A 13,953-nucleotide genomic window follows, 5' to 3' on the forward strand; every position below is an offset into this window, starting at 1 on the left:
TCTATGCAATGATAAATTATTTATTTACAAATAAATAAATAATTGTCATAAAATATAAAATCTAAAACAATATTAACTCAATTAATAAATTAATGAACATATAGCCGAGTGAAATGAAGTGCAAAAGTCGTGATATTGCTGAACCGGAGTAAAAGTCTTAATTGGTGATACTGCTGCATGAACTTTTGAACTTAAGGCTGCGCTGGGGGAGGGGAGCTTGAGTTTCGAGTGGGGGAGGGGAGCCTGAGAGCGGGACAGATTCAGAACCGATCATTAACACAGATCAGAATTATGGCACGTGAACGCATGTCACGGAGGCTGCTAAAGCACATCAGGAGACATGTGCTCGAAGACAGACGAAGCCAAGGAGGGAAACAGCGGAAAAGAGATCCAGCACTGTTACAGGTGAGGTTTAATTCATTTTAATTAACTTTAAACAAGGCTGAGGTGTTTTATAGTCTGGTCTAGCCTTCCCGATCGTCATTTAGCTAACGTTAGCATTAGCTTAGTTAACATTAGTTGGTCCTTACATGTGCTTCAACTAATACTGAAATTTGGTAACAATTTTGATGACAAATTAATTATTCGAGTCATTTTTGCAGCATAAAAGTGACCCTGGCTGTGAAAACTCTGCAAAAGTATTTGTTTGTGATTTTCTATGAAACTGTAACATGGATATATTTTCTATTAATGGTATAATAATTGTGGTGAAATTAATAAGTGCAATGAAAATTCAAAGTTATCAAGTTGATGCCTTATTCTGTTTTTAAATTTATTTAGGCTAAATTGTAGGAGCAATTAGCAAAAATATCCTGAATGGAACAAATTCATATTTGCCATAAGTCATTTATTATGATACTAGCAATATTTAATGCATTCATGTGGCATAGAGGTAAAGTTGGTTTTATATTCGCACATTCGTTCATTTAGAAGTCTCTTTATTGTTTACCATGTTACTTTGAATATTCAATCAGAATTAGCATGTAAGTATGATTTCTAAACAACATTAACACTGTTTATTTGACTGTGAACAATGCTGTACTTTGATAGTCATTTGCTGCTAATATGATTTTGTTATTTAGAGTTTGCAAATAATACTTTAATGAAATAATATTATTAAGGGGAAAGTCCGAATGTGCGAATATAAAACCAAATTTACCTCTATTCATGTGGCCACTATTTAAAATAAATGAATAAATTATACCACTGTGGTAATTTAATAATAATGTGTGGTGATCTTGCTGAAGGTAATTGTTTTGTTTTACAGATAATGGGACAAGAAAACCTTCTGGAAATAAGCAGGTACAAATTGTTGTAGTTTCATGTACCACTGATTGTCTCATGTTAATAAACATATTAAAACCTAATAAGCCTGGTGCTTAATAAATATTAATGTAATCACTTTTACACTTCACAGTAAATGTAAATGCTGAATTAAGATTGTTCTTTTGCTTATTATTTTATTTAAATTGTCAGACAGCTAAAACATTTCACAAAATGTGTTAAATCAGCTGCACAAACGGATTGGTGTGGTAAAAATCTTATAAAATTGATAAATATGAAGATTTTTACATTTATCATTATAATTATCGATATCGACCGATATGAAAAAAATTATCGTTATAATTTTTTGCCATATCGCCCAGCTCTAATATGATTGTTATTGAGTGTCTAACACTATATATTCACACAGATATCAGAGAAAGTTCAAGACAGAAAGAGACTAAGAGAGTATCACCACCCTGGCCAGGCTGAGAGAGATGATCATGATGAGCAGGTGAGTGTTAGCAGAGTGTTAATGATAGTGTCAGTGACCGCTCCTACAGGAGACACACACTTTATTATGATGCACCACTGCTAGCGCAGTGACGCTCCTACAGGAGACACACACCTTAATATATGCACCACTGCTAGCGCAGTGACCACTCCTTCGGCAGATGCACACCTTATTACGCACCACTGTTAGCGCAGTGACCACTCCTACAGGAGACGCACACCTTAATATTACGCACCACTGTTAGCGCAGTGACCACTCCTTCAGCTGATGCACACCTTATTACGCACCACTGTTAGCGGAGTGACCGCTCCTACAGGAGACGCACACCTTAATATTACGCACCACTGTTAGCGCAGTGACCACTCCTTCGGCAGATGCACACCTTATTACGCACCACTGCTAGCGCAGTGACCACTCCTACAGGAGACACACCTTATATACGCACCACTGTTAGCGCAGTGACCACTCCTTCGGCAGATGCACACCTTATTACGCACCACTGTTAGCGCAGTGACCACTCCTCAGACGCACACCTTATTAGCACCACTGTTAGCGCCGTGACCACTCCTTCGGCTGATGCACACCTTATTACGCACCACTGTTAGCGCAGTGACCACTCCTTCGGCTGATGCACACCTTATTACGCACCACTGTTAGCGCAGTGACCACTCCTTCGGCTGATGCACACCTTATTACGCACCACTGTTAGCGCAGTGACCACTCCTTCGGCTGATGCACACCTTATTACGCACCACTGTTAGCGCAGTGACCACTCCTCGGAGACGCACACCTTATATACGCACCACTGTTAGCGCAGTGACCACTCCTTCGGCAGATGCACACCTTATTACGCACCACTGTTAGCGCAGTGACCACTCCTTCGGAGATGCACACCTTATTACGCACCACTGTTAGCGCAGTGACCACTCCTTCGGCAGATGCACACCTTATTACGCACCTCTGTTAGCGCAGTGACCACTCCCGGAGATGCACACCTTATTACGCACCACTGTTAGCGCAGTGACCACTCCTTCGGCTGATGCACACCTTATTACGCACCACTGTTAGCGCAGTGACCACTCCTTCGGCAGATGCACACCTTATTACGCACCACTGTTAGCGCAGTGACCACTCCTCGGAGATGCACACCTTATTACGCACCACTGTTAGCGCAGTGACCACTCCTTCGGGATGCACACCTTATTACGCACCACTGTTAGCGCAGTGACGCTCCTACAGGAGACACACACCTTAATATTACGCACCACTGTTAGCGCAGTGACCACTCCTTCGGCAGATGCACACCTTATTACGCACCACTGTTAGCGCAGTGACCACTCCTCGGAGATGCACACCTTATTACGCACCACTGTTAGCGCAGTGACCACTCCTTCGGCAGATGCACACCTTATTACGCACCACTGTTAGCGCAGTGACCACTCCTTCGGCAGATGCACACCTTATTACGCACCACTGTTAGCGCAGTGACCACTCCTCGGGATGACACACCTTATTGCACCACTGTTAGCGTGCAGTGACCACTCCTTCGGCAGATGCACACCTTATTACGCACCACTGTTAGCGCAGTGACCACTCCTTCGGCAGATGCACACCTTATTACGCACCCTTCGGCTGATGCACACCTTATACGCACCACTGCTAGCGCATGACCACTCCTTCGGCAGATGCACACCTTTACGCACCACTCCTTCGGCTGATGCACACCTTATTACGCACACTGTTGCACAGTGACCACTCCCACGGAGATGCAACTTATTATGCACCACTGCTAGCGCAGTGACAGCTCCACTGGAGACGCACTGCTAGTGCAGTAACATCCCACTGCAGACGCACTGCTAGTGCAGTGAGCTCCCATGAAGATGCACTGCGTGCAGTGACAGATCCACACCTTATTATGCACCACTGCTAGCGCAGTGACAGCTCCCACTGGAGACGCACTGCTAGTGCAGTAACAGCTCCCACTGCAGACGCTGCCTAGTGCTGACAGCTCCACTGGACGCACTGCGAGTGCAGTGACAGCTCCCACTGGAGACGCACTGCGAGTGCAGTGACAGCTCCCACTGGAGACGCACTGCGAGTGCAGTGACAGCTCCCACTGGAGACGCACTGCGAGTGCAGTGACAGCTCCCACTGGAGACGCACTGCGAGTGCAGTGACAGCTCCCACTGCAGACGCACTGCGAGTGCAGTGACAGCTCCCACTGGAGACGCACTGCGAGTGCAGTGACAGCTCCCACTGCAGACGCACTGCGAGTGCAGTGACAGTTCCCACTGCTAGTGCAGTGACAGCTCCCACTGGAGATGCACTGCTAGTGCAGTAGCAGCTCCCACTGGAGACGCACACCATTATAATGCACCACTGCAAGTACAGCGACCGCACCCACCAGAGACGCAATCATTATTGATATAGAAATCATATCACAACACTGCAGATTACTGCCTCAACAGTGGCGGCTCCTTCTGGAGTACACATTTACATTTCATCACTGCCAAGCATTAACAGCTCCCAAGGAGTCACATCTGCATCACTGCACCCACCGGAGCCATTTTTCACTCTTTCCCAATGCGGTACAGCACCCCTCCAAATTTTCAAGGCTAGCATTTTGGGAGAGACCATGATATCTGTCTGGTTGCTGTCCTTCTATAAATTGCATCTTTGGGGAGCATTCTGAAGCCGGGCTAGACACTGCGCTCGGACCCTAACTCTCTCTATCCTGATAAGGGAAATAACACGAGTTAGGGTGTCTTCCCGAGCGCTCTCCCCGGACAGCACACCAAATATGCATATTCTATTTAGTCAAATATCTGTCAGTGTGAACTCGTGAATGAGTGTTTGATAAGTAATGGACACAATAGATTGTTATTGAGTGTCTAACACTATATATTCACACAGATATCAGAGAAAGTTCAAGACAGAAAGAGACTGAGAGAGCATCACACCATGGCCAGGCTTAGAGAGATGATCATGATGAGCAGGTAACAGATTAACTCTAACTCTATGGGCCCTATCATACTCCCATACTTTCTGTTTTGCACCACGTTGTTTAAATAGTAAATCCATGTGCGCTACTTTGTGGACTCATGGGTGTTCTGGTCCAAAATAGAGGTGTGTTAAGGTGTATTGTTGGCACATTGCTGAAGGTTGTTTTCAATCATTTGGTTCTGGTGACGCACAAAATTTAGATGGAGGGCAGGAACTAAAAACTGAATGGGAGTCATAGAGGAAAGTGTATTTTTGTGATTTATACCATATTTCTATCTTTCTGTATAAGATATAAATAGAAAATAAGCACATATGTTGGGCATGATCCTTATATCATGAAGAGGGCCGAGTTTTGTACTCAACTAAAATATGTTTGCCTGTCATCGAGGCAGTAGACACTATAAGCTATTATATCACATGAAAAAATAAATACTTTAAATAATTAAACTGTCATAGTAATTGTTGCTGTGGGAAGACTACTGTAGTAATAAACTAATTATTTAAGAGGCTTCTCTTCTCTACGCTATAATCATACACGATCACAATGCAGCAGTATTACAGTTTATTAGTTTACTATGCTACAGTATTTGGTAGAATTCATTACCTTCGCTAGCATTCATTGTTCAATAAGAGTTCTACACATTATACACTTTACTATGTGGTTCAAAAACATCTTTTATTATAAATTACTATAGTTTTTCCCCATGTGGATCTTCCAGACATCACAAAATAACAGATGAAAGCAGACAAAAGCATGGACGCATAGTCTACATTATTATTTATATTTTGTAAGGAGGTAAAGTGCTCCACAATAATAATCGTCTAGTTTTGTCCAGTGAACTTACCATTAACAAACATTCACCGCTTCTGCGCATATAGACTTAATGTAACAGGTGTTTATTCTGCCAAACGCCAGTAAAGACTTGGATTAATGCAAAACAAGCCAGAGATTTCATTACAGCGATTACATGGCAGAGTACGTTATTTATCTTTTCTTTGATATTGTATAAGTGTGCTGGTGTTTGTATCTGATTTTATATAACACATTAATATATTTATACACACAGCTAGGCCTGTATATAATCTTTATTGGTGCTGTTACGAATTATAGCGTTCAAAAAAAGTTTGTACACATAGATGTGTTGAGTAAATGTTTATCACACGCCACCTTTTTTCATTTCTTGAACTTTTACCACTTTATGAGCAAAAGCTTTTGAAAGTCTATAAAAGCTGTTCGGCATTTCTTTATATTAGCCACTTTAAACTATTAGAAACAACATAAAACAATATTTTAATGTTCTGGTAGCGAATCTTATGAAGAACCACTTCCTGCCCTCCATCTGAGTCACGTGTCAGCAATGACGTCATGTGAAAAAACCTATTTTGAGAACCTGAAACAGACTGCGCAATAAACCTAGGGCTGTGACGGTGACGATTTTTTACTACCGGGGTGGGAAATCAACAACTGGGGTGGGGGGGGGGGGGGTATATAGCCTTTAAAACGTGCACGCGGCGGCGGAGGTGCTCTCTAATTTCACACAGAGAAAACTGGACTAGTGGATTTCATGAAGGCCAACAGCCTAATTCATTTCATGTTTTGGTTAATTAAATCTGAAAATACAACTCTCTTGAGCTCTAAATGGAAAGAAACGCTAAAAAAATTTGTTGTTAAATAAATTTCAGCAGGGACGCAGCTGCCAGTCATTTTATGTTTTTTAGTTAGAAATAAAAAGGTTTAGTTGGACACTGCACAGTCCCTCAGTAGTCTACACTATAAATAATATTATCATTTTATATTCATTATTATTACAATTAAGCTATACAGTTGACAAAACGCAGAACCCTTTTGAATGTTTGCTTTAATTTTGACATTGCTAAAGTGCACTTTAACGGTTGTGTAAAGAAACATCCCATTATGAGGCAGCAGTCTCAAGTTAGGACACTTAAAAATATCTTTAAAGATGATCAGCCTGCGAAGTCAAGTTTGCAGTGTTATAAAGTGAAATAGGTATATAGTGCGTGATGTGGATTTGAAAATATAATGTAGACCTATTTTGATGGCTTTAATACAGTTAGATATCTTTGTTTGTTTGTTTTTTACTTGTAAGCTTATTGCCTTCAAATGAAAATGTAACCTGAAAACAAGTTATTAAATAGGCTAACTAGATAAATAAAATCACAAGTAGGCCTAATAGCCTAATTTTTTATTATTATTATTTTTTACAAATGCCAACCGGACAATTTCACGAAAAAAACCCCACTTATGATAGCATAACATACATTTTATTTTTACATTTAAAATTATAATAAAAGTTGTGCCTATTGAGTTGCGTGTTATCCATGCCTAACCAATTTTCACGGTAATAACAGAACTTTTTTTCGTTGAGGTCGCAGCCCTTTCTGTTGAGCGGGTGAAGGCAATGACCAATCATAAAGGTGTAAGACCTCAATTGACAGCGCTCAAAAAGCAAGCGGGATAATGTTTACATTAGTTTATTTGCTATAAATGCTCATGTCTTCTGTGCATGTACTGGAGTTTTGTTTGATACATTCAGAAAGAGTGTTTTCTTGAGCAGATCAAATTAAGGGTACAGTTCATATATCTGACTGCTGTATTTAAGAACAAAACTGTATTACAAATCAAATATAAATATTAATATATTTATAGATTTTAATAAAAAAAAATCTTGTGTTGTGAAGAAAAAATCTAATTATGTATGGAAAGCATCGTCAATGCACCGAGACATCGAATTGAACCAAATCAATGGCATGATAATCATAACAGAACTGAACCTAGGACCAGTGTAGGTTCACATCCCTAGTATCTTGCTTCATTATTCCGCCGCCATTATTTCTCGGAAAGCAGGTTTCTCTACACCGCGAAGCGGCGCATTCTCAACTATCAAATATGTATGTATGTGTATATATATATATATGCAATCAAGCTCATAAACACATAAACAGAAAAAAGGGATCTGAATAATGTAGTTATTCAGATAATTGATGACCTTTTTCTATACAGATATAACTTGTGATAATCTGATGTTTATTTTCTTGTGTTACAGAGTTATCTAGAAGGCAGAAATGTAGACGTGAGCATGACGAGGCATATTATTCCAACTTGGATGGTTTGCAGTTTGATTATATACAGCTTAGACTTTCAGGCTTATAGAGTTCAGTAATTAATAAGTCAGTTTTTAGTTTATATATCACAAGCTGTCTCTTTTCTTTACCCAGAAAGCCCTGACTCCCACACAGACCAAAGAAAACAGAACGTCTAAGACTGGTAATGGAAATGGTAAGATTGTTAGCTATGTTATTCAGATAATTGATGAACTTTTTCTATACAGATTAGGGATGTCCCGGTCCGGTATTTTTGCCCTCGAGTCAGAGTCCTTTGATTTCGAGTATCTACCGAAACCTGATCCGATACTTCAATAATAATAGAATAACTTTAAGGTTACAGTTACATTTTAGGTTACCTTATTAACTAATTTAAAGTCTCTAGGATGCACACTTTATCCTCATGCTGGTTGATCTCAACTCTTCAGCATTTTGAGTTATTTTGTTGTCACACTCCAACTAATTGATAATGCCATTAATTGACAACAAATGTCTATCAATGATTATCAATTAAGGCTGTGACGGTAACGGATTTTCTGTTATCGCGGTGTTGAAGCAAGAAATCATGCGGTATGTCGGTTACCCGCACACACACATATATATATATATAAAAATAAAATCGCTCCACTGAAAATAAGCAGTTTTAACGCTGTAATTTCTATATCCCAGTCCCTTTATCAACATGTTTAATACAAGTCATTATTTTAAAGATTATGACTTGAGAATATGATTTTACCTCAGCGCTGCACTTTTGTCCTTCGCCCTCGTGCTGAGTTCAGGTGACGGAGTGTTGTGAAGTAGTTAAACTCTCCTCAGTTTAATTTACAGTGTCAAACTGGCACAGGAATATCAGTATATTAATATAGGCTTTGCTAAAATGCTGGTCAAATGTAGGTCTTTTTTTACAGAAGCTATACAGAAGCGCGAGCTGTGACCACGGTGATGAGGCAACAATCGCATATATGTTGACTTATTTAAAGTAGGCTATATGCTATAATAATTGTGTGTAAAGACTTTTTTTTAAAAATGTAGCTAATATATCACAGGGGTTTGTGTAGCAGCAATTACAGTGGAGCATAATCCTTTTTTCCAGAGGAGCGAAACAAACACTGCACAGTTGTGTTTCAATTCATATATTTTTTACAATTAACGCATTTCGTTTTGTACAATTTGTATCTTAGTTTTTGTCGGTCAGTAATCTACAAAATAAACAATAATAACTAAAAACTTTGAGGTGAAGCGATGTGCCTCAGGGCCTATCTACTGAAAGGGTTACATACAACCTTAACGTCCCTGCTATGTAGCGCATATATAGCCTATATATACTCCATTGTAGGTAACCCTTTCAATAGATAGACCTCATCAATGACATATTAAGCATGGACATTTAAAGGATAAGTTATGCTTTGCGCTGTGAGATGCGTCCATGACTTTACACATTCAAGTAATAATCATGTGTGCGCAGGTTATGTACCTTATGGAGTCACTCTCTTAATATTGGATATTTAAGAAGCAGAAAACGCTGTTATGAAACAAACTCTCTTATATCTGCTGGTGCTGATATTAATACGCAGATCTCGGTTATGCTGGTGCAGCCGTTAATACACGGTTCAGGTAATCAAAAAGCCAGCTCGCCTACATGATGTTTAATTATGGGTGGGTCGCAGGTGGATAAGTTCAATCATTGGTTATGCAGACCACTTTGCCAAAAATATCAGAAAGTTCAAACTCTGATTAAACTAAAGCGAAACTGACCGATCAATAGATGTTTGTCATAAAGAGTGTTAATATAGGCTGCTATTTTATTTTTGATACAGTTAACAAAGATTCAATATTCCAAACTGAATATTTCACTTTTATTTTATTTATATTACGATTGTATTTAACAGACCAGTTTGTGTTTTAGCCGCGGCATATAGCGGACCCTGAGGCACATCGCTTCACCTCAAAGTTTATTAGTTATTCATGTTTATTTTGTAAATAACTAACCCACAAAAACAAAGATGCAAATTGTACAAAACAAAATTCGTTCAAAGAATATTTTTCTTCCAACAAAAATATCTGAATTGTATATTCTTGTGCGTCCCCATCCGCTACACAACTGTGTAGTGTTTGTTTCGCTCCACGGGAAAAAAGGATTTAATTATGCTCCATTCTAATTGCTGCTACACAAACCCCTGTGATATATTAGCTACATATTTTTATAAATGTCTTTACACAAAATTATTATATAGCCTATAGCCTACTTTAAAGGGCACATAGTTTACCTCTTTTTTATGATTAATATTAATATTATGGCTCTTCTGAGTGTGCCAGTTTAGGTTCAGTTCAAAACACAATTCAGATTGTTTTATTATAATGTGTTAAAAGTGTCATGTTGGGGGCGTGTCCACAGCTCGCTGATTTATGGGTGTGTTGCTTCACATGTAAATTAGTTTCGGCTTCCCGCCCAACGTAACAAGGGGGCGGGGCCATGAGCTCACCCGCTCTGTGTTTGCAACAGAGGCAGACTGAGAGGAGAGGATCAGCATTCAGTCGTACATGTACAACTCTGACACAGACCAAGCAGAGAGTACAAAATCATTTGTGTCTTTGTACAGTTTTACAGCCAACTGTGTGCTAGTTTCAAGTGCCGAGCTTGTACACAAAAACTAATAACCACGCACACTGAATTAACTTTGACTGAGGCACCGGATGCGCCGCTCGAAGCGCGACACAGCACACCAGACACTCTCTGTGGCGCGGCAGAAACATGAAGTGTCCCGAATCGTCGCGCCACGCATTTTTGAATTCTAAACATAGGTTTCTGCAGCGGTCCGCAGTGCCCAGCCGTCGACTTGAGTGTACCCTGATAGAAACCTATGATTAGAATTGTAAAACGCATGCTAGTTAAGATCACAGGGAGCTTCTGGGATCGTGAGAAATGCAAACGGCTGAAGTATAAGGTAGACTCAATGAGAAGTACACATGTTTGCAAACCTACCTAAAGATACAACCAATAATTCCGATTAGAGCGATAATGTGGGAATATTGATCTTGTGTTGAGCCCAATGAGCCTTGCATCTAAAAATAGAGCTAGCGTGTTCCTTTAGTGATATCGCTTCGACTCACGCTGAAAATGGCGGACGTGAATCAACAAACTGAGGATATGATGACGCGCCTGTCAATCAATTTGGTGGGGGGGGGACCGCTCCAATGTAAAGTTGCAGTCGGTTTGAAACCGCTCCAATTGGTCCACCGTTTTTATGTTGTTAAATTGAAAAAAAAGCACTGGGTGTGTTTATATCACCCCAATATGACGGTCTTACACCATACATGCACATATGGCTGTCTAAACAGCTTGAAAAGTAGATTTTTTACCATAGGTGCCCTTTAAATAAGTCAAAATATATGCGATTGTTGCCTCATCACCGTGGTCGCAGCATGCGCGTCTGTTTATAGCTGTAAAAAAAGACCTACATTTGACCAGCATTTTAGCAAAGCCTATATAATATACTGATATTCCTGTGCCAGTTTGAGAGTTTAACTACTTCACAACACTCCGTCACCTGAACTCAGCGCGAGGGTGAAGGAGAAAAGTGCAGCGCTGAGGTAAATCATATTCTCAGGTTATAATCTTTAAAATAATGCCTTTTATTAAACATGTTGATAAAGGGATTGGGATATAGAAATTACAGCGGTGCGTTAAAATGCTTATTTTCTGTGGAGCGATTGATTTGAGTTAGTAGGCCTGCTTTATTAAAATAAGCTTCAAATAAAAACAGCCTATGCTGGTTTTAAAAAGGATTCAGTGTTTTCGTTTTGTAATCTAAATTTGTAATTTAAGTGAAAATACTCAGGGCAGGCCTTTTATTCCTTTTATTTAGTTTATTCAGTTTTTCTATACAATCCTAAAAGATTCACAAGCAAAAATAAATACTAAACTAAAATGGGCGGTGATGACTGTAATAGCCACATCACCGCGGTCGACATCTCATTATGGCGGTAAGGCAGTGATGCAGTTATCGTCACACCCCTATTATCAATTTTATGGATTAGTTTTAGGATCCCTATTATTTAGACTTTTTGTGATGTACTACATCAATATTTAAAATATATGCTCATAAAGCAAAAACATGAACCCTCATAGAAATTGAAATGATTGTCTCTCTGTCATCTTTACTACACTCAGTCATATAATTTTCTAAAAGCTACGAAAGCTGCCACTGATGCTAAAATACCTACCACTGCCTCCACTGATATTACTGCTCTTACTACTACTATATTACTACGTTCTTCAGTTTAGGTGTTGTTCAGTTCACATGTAAATAATGCAATACACAAGGACTATAATAGATGTATACATAGTGATTTTATTGTTATTATCCCTCCAGCAAAGTCATACTTACTTAATATACATGTTTACTTATGACTGATGGAATCATGTGCTTTTCTGATTCTTTTCTGTAGGTTCTTCCAGGCAGAACGAACATTCCCTGAGTGATGCTGAAAAAAAGTGGTTTGGCGACAGCAAGGGACCTGCATAACACTAATGAAAGTTCCTGGGAAAGAGAAATGTTTAAAGTGCCTACAGAAAGAACCAGTGCTTCAAACCAGGGGCTGGAGAGATGTCAAAAATCATGTTACAATGTAATCTAATCACAAAGAAGAAACTGATTGATAAATTTCTGTTCTTTAAAGAAGTAAACTAACCTTTAACTATCCTCTCTCCCTCTTAAATTCATCCTGATTTTCTGACTCTTTATTCTGCACAACAAACAAAACTTTACGTTTCTTCCTTTAGTTTTGCCATCCAGATGTGTACTTTTAGAGCTGACTATGTTGTTAGATGTTGGGCTTGTGAACCTGTTTTTGACAGGTATTCTGTGTCGATTTTTTTATTAAATAAAATATTTCTGTTATAAATAAATTACCATCTTCTCTGATTTCTAATTTTGGAGCTTGTAATGTAGTGCTTGTCAAATAACCGGTTTTGTTTCTCTATACTTTTTATCTAAGTGGTATTTCACTCAACTGCTAAAACTAAAATAAACTGTGACCAAGACCATGTCTGAGATTAGAGTGGTATTTATCATCAGCGTAAACTTTAACTGCAGTTTTTTTGTCTTGTTTTCTGTTCCAACTGCTCAAACTCAGTGCGGCTCATATCACAGATTTTAATTCAGCTGCTATTCTTTATCATAATATAAGCCGGTTAGAGAATTTAATAAAAATGTTGTTTTGAAAGTACCCTGAAGATATCAACAGATTAACAAACTAATATTGGGTAACACTTTTAAGGTGTCCTTGTTACAAATGTTACATGTAACATTTGTAACTATATAGTAAGTGCATGTAGTTAATTACTATTACTTGGTATTTAAATGTATAATAATGCTGTAACAAGGACACCTTAAATAAAGTGTAACCAAATATTGTTTTTAAACAATTATGAGTTATTTATCATCTATACTGTCATGCAACATGCATTAAAAGCAATATCTACTGTAAAAAAATAAATATGAAAACATGCAACAGTAAACAGCTGACAAATCTCTGGAAAAAAATATAACAAGTATTATTATTATTAGCCTGCTTTATAAGGTTTCGCATGGAGCAAGTGTCATCATGACTGACTTTCTTTAGTCAAACGCGACTAAAGAATCATTGTTTACTGAATCATCATTTAGTGAATCATCAGTTTGCAGTGAGTCGATACTCCTGAAGTGCTGCGGCGCGCATGGATTCGTCATTTGCTCTCTTACTCAGTTTACGCAGCAGTTCAGATGAACGCGAGATGGACAGACATCATTCCTCCATGATGAATGAATTACAGTTAACCCGCAGCTCACGTGCGTTCTGTAGAGAAAGATCTGTGTGGATGGAATCAACCTCGATCCGTTTCATCACTCATTATAGTAAGTTCATTTCTTAAATCAACCAAATGTTGTCAGGGTTCGTGTTTATGGACACACAAAAATAGAAATGAGTGTCAATGACCATGACCGACCTAATGAAATGGCCATTGTGTGATATAGCAGAGTTTCCTTAGTCGAGACTATATTATCCAA

At 39.0% G+C, this 13,953-nt stretch overlaps 1 long non-coding RNA gene across 1 annotated transcript; it reads left to right on the top strand.

Moving 5' to 3' along the window:
- Positions 1-1,277: 1,277 nt before the first annotated feature.
- LOC130240885 (uncharacterized) lies at positions 1,278-12,380 on the top strand. Its single transcript, XR_008838807.1, has 5 exons — positions 1,278-1,302; positions 1,694-1,777; positions 7,846-7,908; positions 8,018-8,078; positions 12,353-12,380. It is a non-coding gene; the product is annotated as an uncharacterized LOC130240885 (long non-coding RNA).
- The last annotated feature ends 1,573 nt before the right edge of the window (positions 12,381-13,953 follow it).

The sequence above is a fragment of the Danio aesculapii genome, chromosome 14 (genome assembly GCF_903798145.1).
Source record: "Danio aesculapii chromosome 14, fDanAes4.1, whole genome shotgun sequence".
NCBI lineage: Eukaryota > Metazoa > Chordata > Actinopteri > Cypriniformes > Danionidae > Danio > Danio aesculapii.